This window comes from Dromiciops gliroides, chromosome 5 (assembly GCF_019393635.1).
Source record: "Dromiciops gliroides isolate mDroGli1 chromosome 5, mDroGli1.pri, whole genome shotgun sequence".
Classification (NCBI taxonomy): domain Eukaryota; kingdom Metazoa; phylum Chordata; class Mammalia; order Microbiotheria; family Microbiotheriidae; genus Dromiciops; species Dromiciops gliroides.
In genome coordinates this window covers 43,327,487-43,340,458 of record NC_057865.1, presented here as the reverse complement: position 1 = coordinate 43,340,458, position 12,972 = coordinate 43,327,487, and the positions used below count along the sequence as shown (strand labels likewise).

The window sequence follows — 12,972 nt, the reverse complement described above, 5'->3', positions numbered from 1 at the left end:
TATTTTTTGAGTCCCAGATTTTTCTGCCACCCTCCCTTCCCTCCCCCTTCCTGAGGCCAGCAAGCAATTTGATATCACTTGATAATTAAACTTGAAGTCTTCCTCACAGTCATTCCTCAGTAAGTCCATGGTCCTTGACAGGCTTAGCCCCATGTCCTCTTTGGGACAACATCTCTCAGAACGCTATGTTCAGCCAAAGGCATCCGCCAAGGAGGCATGCAGAAGGATCATGGATGAGCAGTACAAAGCTCCCACGCCGATATAGCTGAAACAAGGGACTTCTGAACAGAGGGGAAGATGGAAGGAATCAGAGGAGCGAGGCAAGAAGAAAGAGAAGAAATAGATTCAAGAAGCCTCTGGCCTGAGGTGCTTCTGACTCCTGGCACTTATCCCTGGCACTTTTCTTCCTAGTTTTCATGTCGGTGTCTGCCTTGAGGACCCTGGGGCAGTTGGGCCTTTTGAATTTTTTGGTTGGCACCATTTGGGCACCAGAAAGCCGCAGCTTTGGGATGCAGTCTTTCTCCCAGCTGTGATTCCCATCCAGAGAAACCCAGTTGGCCGGATGTCAGGGCTACACACGAAATGCCTTTCAGACTTCGACCCTAAGGCTTCTGAAGTGCTCAGATGGTCAAGTTATTACTCCCAGGGCCGTGCTGCGCTAGGGTGATGAGAAATGGGGGAGCGAGTGCAGGTGTGGGAAAGGGAGCTGTAGAAAATGGCCGGTGAGCATTACTGCTGATTCTTGCTCTTCATCTTGCCTTTATGTCTCAAGTAAATGACCTTTTATATTATTATGATTCCTCCTGGCTGGTCTGAGTGGGATTGACAGGGTGACGAGCCGGGGCTCACAAGCAGTCGCTGAATATATGGTGAACCCAGACGGGTTCAAGGATCCTGGGAGGTTACACATTGGGAAGGACCCGGGTTGTCCTTTAGGAAAGGCAGCGACCTTCCTGATGCAAATAAGGCCTTTCTGCGCCATGCCAGGAGAACTGTCATTCACAGAAATCATGACAGATGGTAGATTCTTTCTAGAACCTACTAGAGCAAGCAGTCCACACCTGTTTATGAAATTAAAACACCCTGTCTCTTAATAAATGGCAGTAGGAGATTTCAGTTTAGAAAAACAAGAGACAAAATTAATGAACTAGCTAATAGTTGTTCCCTGTGTATAGACATTAGTTCAAATTACCTCTTCAGTCAAAACATACACACCTACTTTTGATACTTTGAAATATTGGTGATTTCATCTCTATGGATGCTTCCTTCCCCAGATGCAGATAACTGCCCCTTTTCTAACCTTCCTGTTGGTTGACAGATAGATGGACAGACGGACAAGAGAGAGAGAGAGAAGCAGCTTCATGGCACAGTGGACAGGGTACCAGGCCTGGAGTCAAGACCAGATTTTAAATCTAACTTTAGCTGTGTGACCCTGGGCAAGTCACTTAACCTTGGTCTACCTCATTTTCCTCATCTGTAAAATGGGAATGATAGACCTACATCCTACAGCTGTTGTGAGGATCAAATGAAGTAATGTTTGTAAAGCATTTAGCACAATGCCTGTCATATAGTAAGCACTATATAAGTGTTAGATATTATTTGGATAGATGGATGGATGGATGGATGGATGGATGGATGGATGGATGGATGGATGGATGGATGGATGGATGGATAGATGGATAGGTGGGTAGATAGATGGATAGATGGATAGACAAAGTAAATAAAAGAGATAAGCAGAGATTTGTTAAGCACTTATTCTACACCAGGCACTATGCTAAATGAAATGACTTTATTCTGTCTCCTTATCATTGACTGGGCTTTCATGTGTCAAAATTATAGGCAACCTTAGTATGAAGAGGTTAAAATAAATCATGACAGATACAGGAAACTAGGTGCAGTCTGCTGTCCTGTGATGATTTTATTTTCTGTTTATAAAATTAATCCTAAGACATCTCAACCATACTGCTGACCAGGGGCAGTTGGACAAGAGACTTCCCAAGGACCCATGCCCCCAGTAGGACAACTGGACTGAAAACAGCAAATCCCAAAGATTTGTACCCCCTGCCCCGCCAAACTCAGAAGACTTCTTGTGATTACCATCCTTCATTCTTGGAGGGTTTCCAGAAAGCCAGGTTTTTAAAACTTTCCTTTTAACCTTTTTTTTTTTTTTTTTTTTTTTTTTTGCAGAGCAATTGGGGTTAAGTGACTTGCCCAGGGTCACACAGCTATTAAGTGTCAAGTGTCTGAGGCTGGATTTGAACTCAGGTCATCCTGAATCCAGGGCCAGTGCTCTATCTACTGCGCCACCTATTTTAACTATTTTAAAATTAATTCACTGCAAAGAGTATATATAGTGTTCAACTGAATAGTGTATCTCTTGGTGGTGACATTGCACATCTCTTGCTTTAAAAAAAACTGTGACAGATTTGTTCCACTGTGGGCTGGTGTGGTAGAAAGGCAAACAGGCTCACTGGGCTTGGTGTGTTTGGGTTCCATTTGCCTCTAGGAGGTTCCCTTGTATTTTTGCAGCTTGAGTTTCTCAAGGCCGGGAGATTTCTAAGTGGAACCAAGGCCGCCTCCACCAAGCCAACTCAACAGACATCTAGAGTTCTCTTCCCACACCATGAGCCACAGGGGCTCTCAGCAGCGAGGGTGAGGAGAGGAGAGAGCATCACGCTGGCTTTCGAGTGTCTGAAGGGTCATTAGTATGGAAGTACAGCAGCAGATGTCCTCCATCTCCCCAGAAGACAGGAAGTCTGAAAAAGCAGCTTGGCTCAGAGACTGGGTCTGAGAAAGAGTTTCCTGGCAGCAGAGGGAAGATTGTAGAATCTTCCCCTCTGGCAAATCATTGAAGACATGAGAGCTTCTCAACTGGGTGGGTGTTTCAAGGCTTGCTCCTTCCTGCCTGGAGACTGGGCTAATGAGGAATGATGGAAAGAGCATTGATTGAGCTTAAGCGGCAAAGGGCCCGAATTAAAACCCAGTCTCCGCCATTTATTTCCAGTGTGACCCAGGACAAAGCACTTCACATCTATGAGACTCCATTTCCTTCTCTCTAAAATGAGGGTTTGGGCTGGGTGACCTCTTAAGGACTGATGACCTTATGAACCAGGGATACTTGGGAACTGAAAAGGAGGGTGGAAGAACTAGACCGTGAGATCATAGACCTGGCTCTTCTTTAGTGTTGTCTTGAACACTGACTGGAGGTATGACATTAGGCAAGTCATTGTCCATTCCCCGGCTCTCAGTTTGCTTCTCTGTATGGAGAGGGCTGCGATACATGAGTTCTAAGGTCCCTTTCAGTCCTGAGATGCTATGATGCTGGCTTGCCTTCCAATACCCAGAATCATAGACTGAGAGTCAAAAGAAATCATCGAAATCATCGAAATCATCTCACTCAACTTCCTCATTTTACAGATGAATAGAAAAAAACAGCCAACATTGATGATGGGCTAGGCACTGTGCCAAGCACTTTACACATATTATCTCATTTGATCTTCCCAAGACCCCTGCAAGGTAGGTGCTAGTATAATTCCATTTTACAGATGAGGAAACTGAGGCAAACTGGGGTTAAATGACTTGCCCAGGGTCACACAGCTAGGAAGTGCCTGAGGCCAGATTTGAACTGAGTTATTCTTTTTTTTTTTTTTTTTTGGCAGGGCAATGAGGGTTAAGTGACTTGCCTGGAGTCATACAGCTAGTAATTGTTAAGTCTCTGAGGCCTGATTTGAACTCATGTCCTCCTGAATCCAGGGCCGGTGCTCTATCCACTGCACCACCTAGCTGCCTCTGAACTGAGTTATTCTTGACTCCTTGCCTAGCGAGTTGCCTCTAGGAATTGTGGCAAAATGATGAAGTTTGTCTCTGCCACACTCTGTGTACCCCTTTCAACAGCTATGTCACCTCCCCACCCGCCCCACTCCCCAGACCTGATTGACTTTGTGCCCTTCCCTCTGCTCAAAAACCAGTTCCTCACTTCAGCTGTCAGCGATTGCCAAGATCACAACCATTCTTTTGTCCCTCACCCTCATCAGAACTTACCAGAGCTCTCTGCTCTGCCTTTTCTGAAGTGCATTAGCTAATCTGATAAGGCATTTCCCAGTCTCTCCTTCCCCTAATCTTTCTCCCTACTCCCTGCCAGTGCCCTGGCTCTGAGATGACTTTATATAAAGCCTGTGGGTATCTACTTGTTTGTCTCCCCAATTAGGATATGAGTCAGGGACACTATATCTGCCTTTATCTGCCTGAGGCAGCTGGGTGGCCCAATGGATAGAGCAATGGGCCTGGAGTCAGGAGAAACCTGAGTTCAAATGCAGCCTCTGATATTTATTAGAGGCATGGCCCTGGGTGCATGTCACTTAACCACCATTTACCTTAGTTCCCTCAGTTCCCTCAACTGTAAAATTATAGCACTCACCTCTTAGGGGGGCTATGAGACTCAAATAAGATACTTGTAAAATTCTTAGCACAGTGCTTGGCACAGAGGGCGTGCTATATAAATGCTGATTATTAGTAATTATCTTTTTATCTCCACCTTGTAGCTTAAGGAGGAAGAAAGTATTTATTAAGCACCTTCTACATACTAGCCACTGTGCTAAACACTTTACAAATATTACTTCCTTTGGTGCTCACAACAGCCCTGTGTGGTAGGTGCTATCATTATCCCCATTTTATAGTTGAGGAAATCAAAGCAGACATAGGCTTAAGTGACTTACCCAGGGTCACACAGCTAGTCTGTGTTGCCAGATTTGAACTCCAATGAAGGGCAGAGCTAAGACTTCAGTTTGACAGTTCAACAAGCATCGACCAAGCCTCCCCTGTGCCAAGGGCTAGGGGGTGAGCCCTGGGGAAACAAAAACAAAAAATAGCCCTAGCCCTTGAAAAATATTATTCAACGAGTGGTTCTTTGAAGCACTGTGTTTGTCCCTCCATTGTAACCTTTGGAGGACTGAATGTGGTTTTGCTTCCCCTGGATTCAAAGGGCACCATTTCATCACCATCGTCATTATCTTTGGGTGAGGATCAGAAAAGGGGGAAACAATATGAAATGACAGAAGAATGTTAGAAAAAATAATAAACATATCTGTAGCTGGAATCAAAAAAAAGAATCCCAGACCACAGCGTGTGGTCAGTTGCTATGAGACCGATCTTGTCACATGTGGTCCTCTCCCTTCTGACAAAAGGACAAATGGTCTGATCACTCCAGCTGCTATTCTTAGGTCTACCTCTGACGCAGCCTGAAACCTTGGGGAACTCGGCTTGCTTCTCTGGGCCTCGATTTCCACACCCCCACCCCCACCCCTGCCCATTCCTTCTTCTACATCTATAGGAAAAGGTGCTATAACCGCCTCCCTGCTTCCTGGGATGGTAGACAGGACAGAGGAAATGGTCCAGTGGTAATTAATTAATGCTGCCCACTATCTTCATCTGCTTTGGAAATCAAGGGCTGCCTGCTTGATCCACTGATCTGATTGAGCAGACCTGCTCCAATGAGAAGAGTCCATGGCTGGCCTAGGTTCAGGTCAGTGATGCATATGTGCCATGGATTAAGTGGGCAGTGGGGTGTGGCTCCCCTTGCCAGTATCTCTTGGTGTGGACCCATCTGCCACTTCCAGAATTTAATTGCCAGGCCTTTGAGGAGTGAATCCTAGCCAAGTAGAGCTGGCCAATCAAAAGTTGTGTGCTTACCTGTCAGGCTGCTAAATGCTTCCCTCTAAGTCCTTTCTTTATGCCCAGAACTGGCAGCAGCCAATTCGTCTGGGGAAGAAGATAACAGAGAAGGAGTTTGATGGGAAAGACATTGACGGGCAGCTAAGACAGGCTCTGTCTCAAAAGGTCTGAACTACCTGCAGTGTGGCCATCCCATCCCATAGCTCAGCATTAGGGCTATCCCACCCCCTCATCAGCACTAGCCAATGGGACATAGTCAATGAAATGATAAATTGCTCATCAAGCTTATTAAGCACCTTACTATGTGCCGAGCACAGCGCTTGACGCTGGAGATCAAGCATAAAAGGGAGACAGTTCTTGCCTCCAAGGATCTTGCATGCTTGCTTAGTATCTGTGAGACCTCAGTTTCCAATAAAAGGAGAGGATTGGCCTAGCTGGCCTCAGAGATCATCTCCATCTGCAAATCTACAATCCTCTTTAGTCCTCAGTTTCCACATCTATAAAGTAAGGGGGTTGAGCTGGATGGCCTTGGATAGATGGACATATAGATAGATGGATAGTTAGATGGACAGATAAGTAGATAGATGATAGATTAATAGACAGGTGACAGACAGATGGATGAATAGATGGATAGGTCGATAGATGATAGATGGACAGATGGATAGGTAGATACATGACAGATAAATGGATAGATGATGGATGGATAGATAGATAGATAGATAGATAGATAGATAGATAGATAGATAGATAGATAGATAGATAGATAGATAGGTAGATAGCATTTATTAAGTGCTTTCTAAGAAACAGGGACTGTGCTAAGTGCTTGGGATAAAAAATTACAAAACAAGATTAGTCCCACCTCCAAAGGATCTTACTTACATTCTAATAAGGGAAGACAAAACAAAGGGAAGGAGAGAGGATGCAGGGTAAAAGCAGCTGGTAGGAGATGGAGAGTGAGTTGAGTTGGGAGTGAAATGAGCAACTTGGCTGGTGCTTTGTTCCCCGCCCCCCCCCATTCCTTTGCTGGCTGGAGGGAGAGTCCGGGGGAGGGGGGGGGCACAGGAGCCAAGGCTGAAGGGTCTCTCTGGCTACTTCTCCAAACACAAGTCATATTCCTTGATCACCAAATGGGGCTCCTGAGCCTGGGACCAGCCAACCAAGTCACATCTGAACCCCAGCGCTGACTATCTACGCTGTCCTGGCCAAAGGGAGTTATAGATAGGGTTTCAAAGAAACAAAGGTTGGCAAGCCAGGCTCTGGTCTTGAGTACCTGGGACCTACAGAGACTCTTGCCATATCCACTTTCAGGAGCAGCCTCCACCTCCTAGTAACATAGCAACCTTTGTTCCTGAAAGGATTTTAATGGGCCAATTTTAGCAGTGTCATAAAGCAAAAAGTAATTACCTGGGAGGAAAATAGAAGGCTTTTTTGTTGTTCAGATGCTCCCTTCCCCCACCCCCATCCCAATCTTCTCGCTTCTTCCTCCTCCCCACTTCCTCTTGATTCGCCGACAGATGACACAATACTGTAAGCATCCATGGAGGACCAGACTGTCCCCTAACGAAAGTAGACAGCATGGCCCAGGGCACAGCCTGCCTCTGCCACATGTGACTTGGGATAAGCTACTTCATCTCTTCCTCTTCTTCATCTCCACCTCAAGGAAGGTAGCCCCTAAAATGAAGGGGTTACTATGGGGGGAAGGCAAAATAAAGTGAAGGGGTTAGACTAGGTGAGCTAGAAGCCATGATCCTCCAGGCCATGCAGAACTCTGCTCCAAAAGTCATGCCACTTTTATACCCTTTGACCCAGAGCTATTGATTAAGGCTTCTTGTAGGGGGAGCGAGCGACTCCCAAAACTGCCTAGCATACAGAGCATGAAATGCCCCACTCACTTAATGGACCTGGGGATCATGGCATGGTGAATGAATGTATGAATGAAAGAAAGAAAAGTATTTATATAGTCCAGATACTATGCTAAGTATTAGGGACAGAAATAGAAAAAATCAAGATAGTCTATGCTCTAAAAGAGCTTACGCACTTGGAGACAACATTTATCTAAAAAAAATTGGCTGCAGGGTAGATGGAGAGGCCACTGCAAGGTAGATGACAAGGCTCAGGGGATCTTAGGGGTTGGTAGGAAGGAACTGAATACATCCTACCATCTGATAACTTTCTCTTAGCTCAATGACAAGCTTTTTTCTGTGTTGCTGTAGACTTCAAGGGCTATCAGCTCTCTCTAAATGTGGCAACTCAAGGCAAAGCCCCAGTTGCCCTACCCTAGTTATGTGTCTGGCTTCCTCCACTCCCTCCCAAGAAGGTCAGTGCCAGAAAGAAAGACTTTATATGTAATATAGCATTCATAGCAATACTTTGTGGTAGCAAAAAACAACAACTGGGCAACAAAGTAGGTTCCCATTGATCGAAGAATACTTGGACAAATTGTGGTTTAATAAATTTGCATTCATATACTCTTTTTAAAAATAGTTTATTTTGGAGCAGCTAGGTGGTACAGTAAATAAAGCACCAGCCCTGGAATCAGGAGGACCTGAGTTCAAATCCAGCCTTAGACACTTGACACTTACTGTGTGATCCTCAGCAAATCACTTAACCCTCATTGCCCTGCAACAAAAAATATTTTATTTTTTCTGCTTATATGTAAAAACACATTTTAACATTCATTTTTAAAATTTTGAGTTCCATCCCTTCCCCCTCCCTGAGACAGTAAGCAATCTGATATAGGTTTACATGTGCAGTCATACATGACATATTTCCATATTAGTCGTGATGTGAAAGAAAACACAGACCAGAAAAATTAAAAATAAAAAAAGTTTTAAACAGGCTCCATCAGTTCTTTCTCTGGAATTGGATAGTATGCTTCATCATGAGTCTTTTGGAAATGTTTTGAATCATTGTATTAATAACTAAGTCATTCACAGTTCTCCATCATACAATATTGCTATTACTGTGTACAATGTTCTCCTGATTCTTCTTACTAAGTCTTCCCTGTTTTTTCTAAAACCATTCTGTCCATCATTTCTTATAACACAATAGTATTCCATCACAATCATAAACCACAACTTTTTCACCCATTCCCCAATTGATAGGCATTCCCTCAATTTCCAATGCTTTGCTACCACAAAAAGAGCTGCTATAAATATTTTTGTAAATATAGGTCTTTTTCCTTTTTAAAATCTCTTTGGTATATATAGACTTAACAGTATTATTGCTGAATCAAAGGCTATGCACAGTTTTATAACCCTTTGGCCATAGTTCCAGTTTGTTCTACAGCATGGATGGATCACTTTACAACTCCACCAACAATGCATTAGGGTCCCAGGTTTCCCACATACCCTCCAACATGTATCATTTTCCTCTTCTGTCATATTAGCAAATCTGATAGGTATGAGGTGGTACCTCAGAGTTGTTATTAATTTGCATTTATCTAATCAATAGTGATTTAGGGCATTTTTTTCATATTGCTTTTGAGAGTTTTTATTTATTTGTCTGAAAATCACCTGTTCTTATCCTTTGACCATTTATCAATTGGAGAATGACTTGTATTCTTATAAATTTGACTCACATCTCTATATTTCTAAGAAATGAGGCCTTTACCAGAGACACTTGCTGTAAAAATAATTTTCCCAGCTTTCTGTTTTCCTTCTACTCTTGGTTGCATTGGTTTTGTTTGTGCAAAACCTTTTAAATTTAGTATACTCAAAATTATCCATTTTACATCTCGTAATACTCTCTATCTTTTGTTTGGTAATAAATTTTTGCCTTATCCATAGATCTAACAGGTAAACTATTCCATGTCACCATAATTTATTTATTGAATCACCCATTATGTCTAAATCATGTACCCATTTGGACCTTATCTTGGCATACAATGTGAGATGTTGATCTATACCTAGTTTCTGCTATATTGTTTTCCAGTTTTTGTCAGATAGTGAGTTTTTGTCCCCAAAACTTGTGTCTTTGTGTTTATTAAACACTAGATTACTATAGTCATTTACTACTGTGCATTGTGTACCTAATCTATTCCACTGATCCACCATTCTGTTTCTCAGCCAGTAGCAGATTGTTTTGATGATTACTGCCTTATACTATAGTTTGAGATCTGCCATGCCTGGACTAGCTTCCTTCACATTCTTTTTTCATTAATTCCCTTGACATTCTTGACCTTTTGTTCTTCCAGATAAATTTAATTATTTTTTCTAGCTGTAAAAAATAATTTTTGGTAGTTTGATTGGTATGGCACTGAATAAAGTAGGTAGAATTGTCATTTTTACTATATATATTATATATATATATTCACTATATTGGTTTGCTCTACCCATGAGCAATTGATATTTTTCTAATTGCTCAGATATGACTTTATTAGTATGAAAAGGGTTTTGTAATTGTGTTCATATAGTTCATGGGTTTATCTTGACAGGTAGACTCCCAAATATTTAAGTTGTCTATAGTTAGTTGCATGGATTTAAATGGAATTTCTCTTTCTATCTCTTGCTGTTGGACTTTGGTAATATATTAGAAATGCTGATGATTTATGTGGGTTTATTTTATATCCTGAGACTTCACTAAAGTTGTTAATTATTTCATCTGTTTTTTAAGTTGATTCTCTAGGATTCTCCAAACATACCATCATATCATCTGCAAAGAGTGATAGCTTTGTCTTCTCATTGCCTATTTTAATTCCTTCAATTTCTTTTTCTTGTCTTATTGCTATAGCATTTCTAATACAATATTGAATAATTCTGGTGATAGTGGGCATCCTTACTGATCTTACTGGGATCCCTTGATCTGACTGGGAAGGCTTTTAGCTTATCCCCATTACAGATATTGCTTGCTGCTCATTTTAGAGAAACACTACTTATCATTTTAAGGAGATCTCCATTTATCCCTATGCTCCCTAGTGTTTTGGTTTTTTGGTTTTGTTTTGTTTTTTTCTGCTGGGCAGTAAGGGTTAAGTGACTTGCCCAAGGTCACACAGCTAGTAAGTGTCAGGTGTCTGAGGCCTTATTTGAACTCAGGTCCTCTTGAATCCAGGGCCTGTGCTTTATCCACTGTGCCACCTAGCTGCCCTTGTGTCTATTGTTTTTAATAGGAATTGGTGTTATATTTTGTCAAAAGCTTTTTCTGCATCTATTGAGATAATCATATTTTGTTGGTTTTGTTATTGATATGTTTATATTTATATACTCTTATGGCTACTATTGTGTCATGAGAAACAAAGAGAAAGGAAGAAAAACATTGGTAGAGTTATACGAACTGATAGAAAGCAAAGTGAGCTGAACCAAGAGCCCAATGTACAGAACAGCCAAAATAATGTGAAATAATGACAGTCAAAGAGTCAGAATTCAGTTAGCCAAAAGTCATTTATTTATTATGTTAATGAGGGCAGCTAGGTGGTACCATAGTACATAGAGCACTGGAATCAGGAAGGTTCATCTTCACAAGTTCAAATCCAGCCTCAGATACTTGATAGCTGTGTGACCCGGGGCAAGTCACTTCACCCTGTTTGCCTCATTTTCCTCATCTATAAAATAATCTGGAGAAGGAAACGGCGAATCACTCAGTATCTTTGCCAAGAAAACGCCAAATGGGGTCCCAGAGACTCAGAAACGACTGAAAAACGACTTAACATGCAATGTAATGAGCAATCTCACCCCTAGAGGACCAAAAATAAGACATTCCTTTCCCCTCTTGGCAGAGAAGTGTTGGACTCAGTGTGTAGGTTTGTTCAGTTTAGCGGGATTTCTTTGTTATGAGGAAGGATTCTATTGAGAGGAATAGTGGGAAATGTCATAAATGTTAAAAGAAATTTATAGAGGAATCAGGATTTTGATATCACAACTTACTCAGTAGGCATGGAAAGAAGACAAACATAATGGGAATGAACAGACAGCTTCCCGAAGCTAATAATCATTCAGCGCCAACATTTCTGTCACCACAGGCAATGCTCCCATTTTATTGACTTACAAGCAAAGGATTTCAAAGTTATTCTTGCTTGAAATCGCTCAGAATCATTCCCTCCCTTTAAGGCACAGTTCAGGGACCACTTCTTCTGGGATGCCTTCCCTAATCTACTTGGTTCAGGTTCAAGGTGCTTAACCTTTTCTTGTATCATGAGCCCCTTTGGCAGTCTGGTAAAACCTATGGACCCCTTCTCAAAATAATGTTTTAAAAGGCACAAGATAAAATACATAGGATTAAAAATGAAACAATTATATTGAAATAAAGATGTCAGGTTTTTTTCCCTTCCAAGTTCACAAATCCTCTGAAATCTAACCATAGATGCCCTCCCCTCTCCCTTGGTTAAGAATGCTTGCCTTAATTCTCTCTCCTTTCTCAAATTATCTTGATGATCTGTGTAGAGGTTGCAGGACCCACCCACTGCCCCCAATAGAATTCGAGCTCTTAGAAGGCTGGAATGGCTTTGGTTTTGTCTTTGTGTTCCGGGTGTTTAACACAGTGATTTGCACAAAGTAATAAATGTTTATCCGATTGAGGTTTGTTTTTTAATTATTTAAATAATTATTTACAATTAAATATTTAAATTTAATTATTGAATTCATGTTTAATTTAAAATTTAAATGATTCCGAAATGAAAACCTATACCTGTGAATGTCTGTGTCTGTTTCCTCTCATTTTCCTGTCTCCTCCTTGGCTGTCAGGCTGTCTGCAGTCACCTCTCCCAGCTCTCGATGTGCCTCGCTCTTGCAGCCCTTCTCCACCTGGCTAATTTGATGCTTCTAATCTGCTTTGGGTTTGGAAACCAGATAAACAAGCTAGCTAGCGTAATGCATAAAATAATAGCAAGCAGGTTCTTTGTGAGAATCTGAGGGGCTCTTCCATGAGCTAAATGCCTAAGCTTCAGCGTGTGAATTTTATGAGGAGTATTTTGGCTGTTCAAAAGTCTTTCAGGTTTATTTCCTACCGCTGTGCTATGTTCTGGGTAGGTGTGGTTACCAAATAGCTGAGTTCTAGATAGATGAGATTTGTTACTCTGCATGCATGTGCGTGAGTTCGTACATGTATATGGATGTAGCAGGGTGATCACAAGAATTCCCTGATTTGCTGGACTGGGAAACTTTCCATAGAAGGGGTCAAAACACAGGTCCCACAGAAAGTAGCCGAAGTATTCGCCCAGTTCTATGTACCCAATTCAGCAAAACAACGGGTTACCTGATCACCCCACCACTCTCTCTCCTCTCTCTCTCTCTCTCTCTCTCTCTCTCTCTCTCTCTCTCTCTCTCTCTCTCTCTCTCTCTCTCTCTCTCTCTCTTCCTCTTTCTCTCT

General features: G+C 42.1%; 1 long non-coding RNA gene across 1 annotated transcript; it reads right to left on the bottom strand.

The window, feature by feature from the left end:
- Positions 1-11,164: 11,164 nt before the first annotated feature.
- On the bottom strand, positions 11,165-12,762 carry LOC122727609. The gene is made up of 3 exons (XR_006353163.1): positions 12,292-12,762; positions 11,340-11,450; positions 11,165-11,221 (listed from the first exon to the last, which is right to left on the bottom strand). It is a non-coding gene; the product is annotated as an uncharacterized LOC122727609 (long non-coding RNA).
- Between the last annotated feature and the right edge of the window lie 210 nt (positions 12,763-12,972).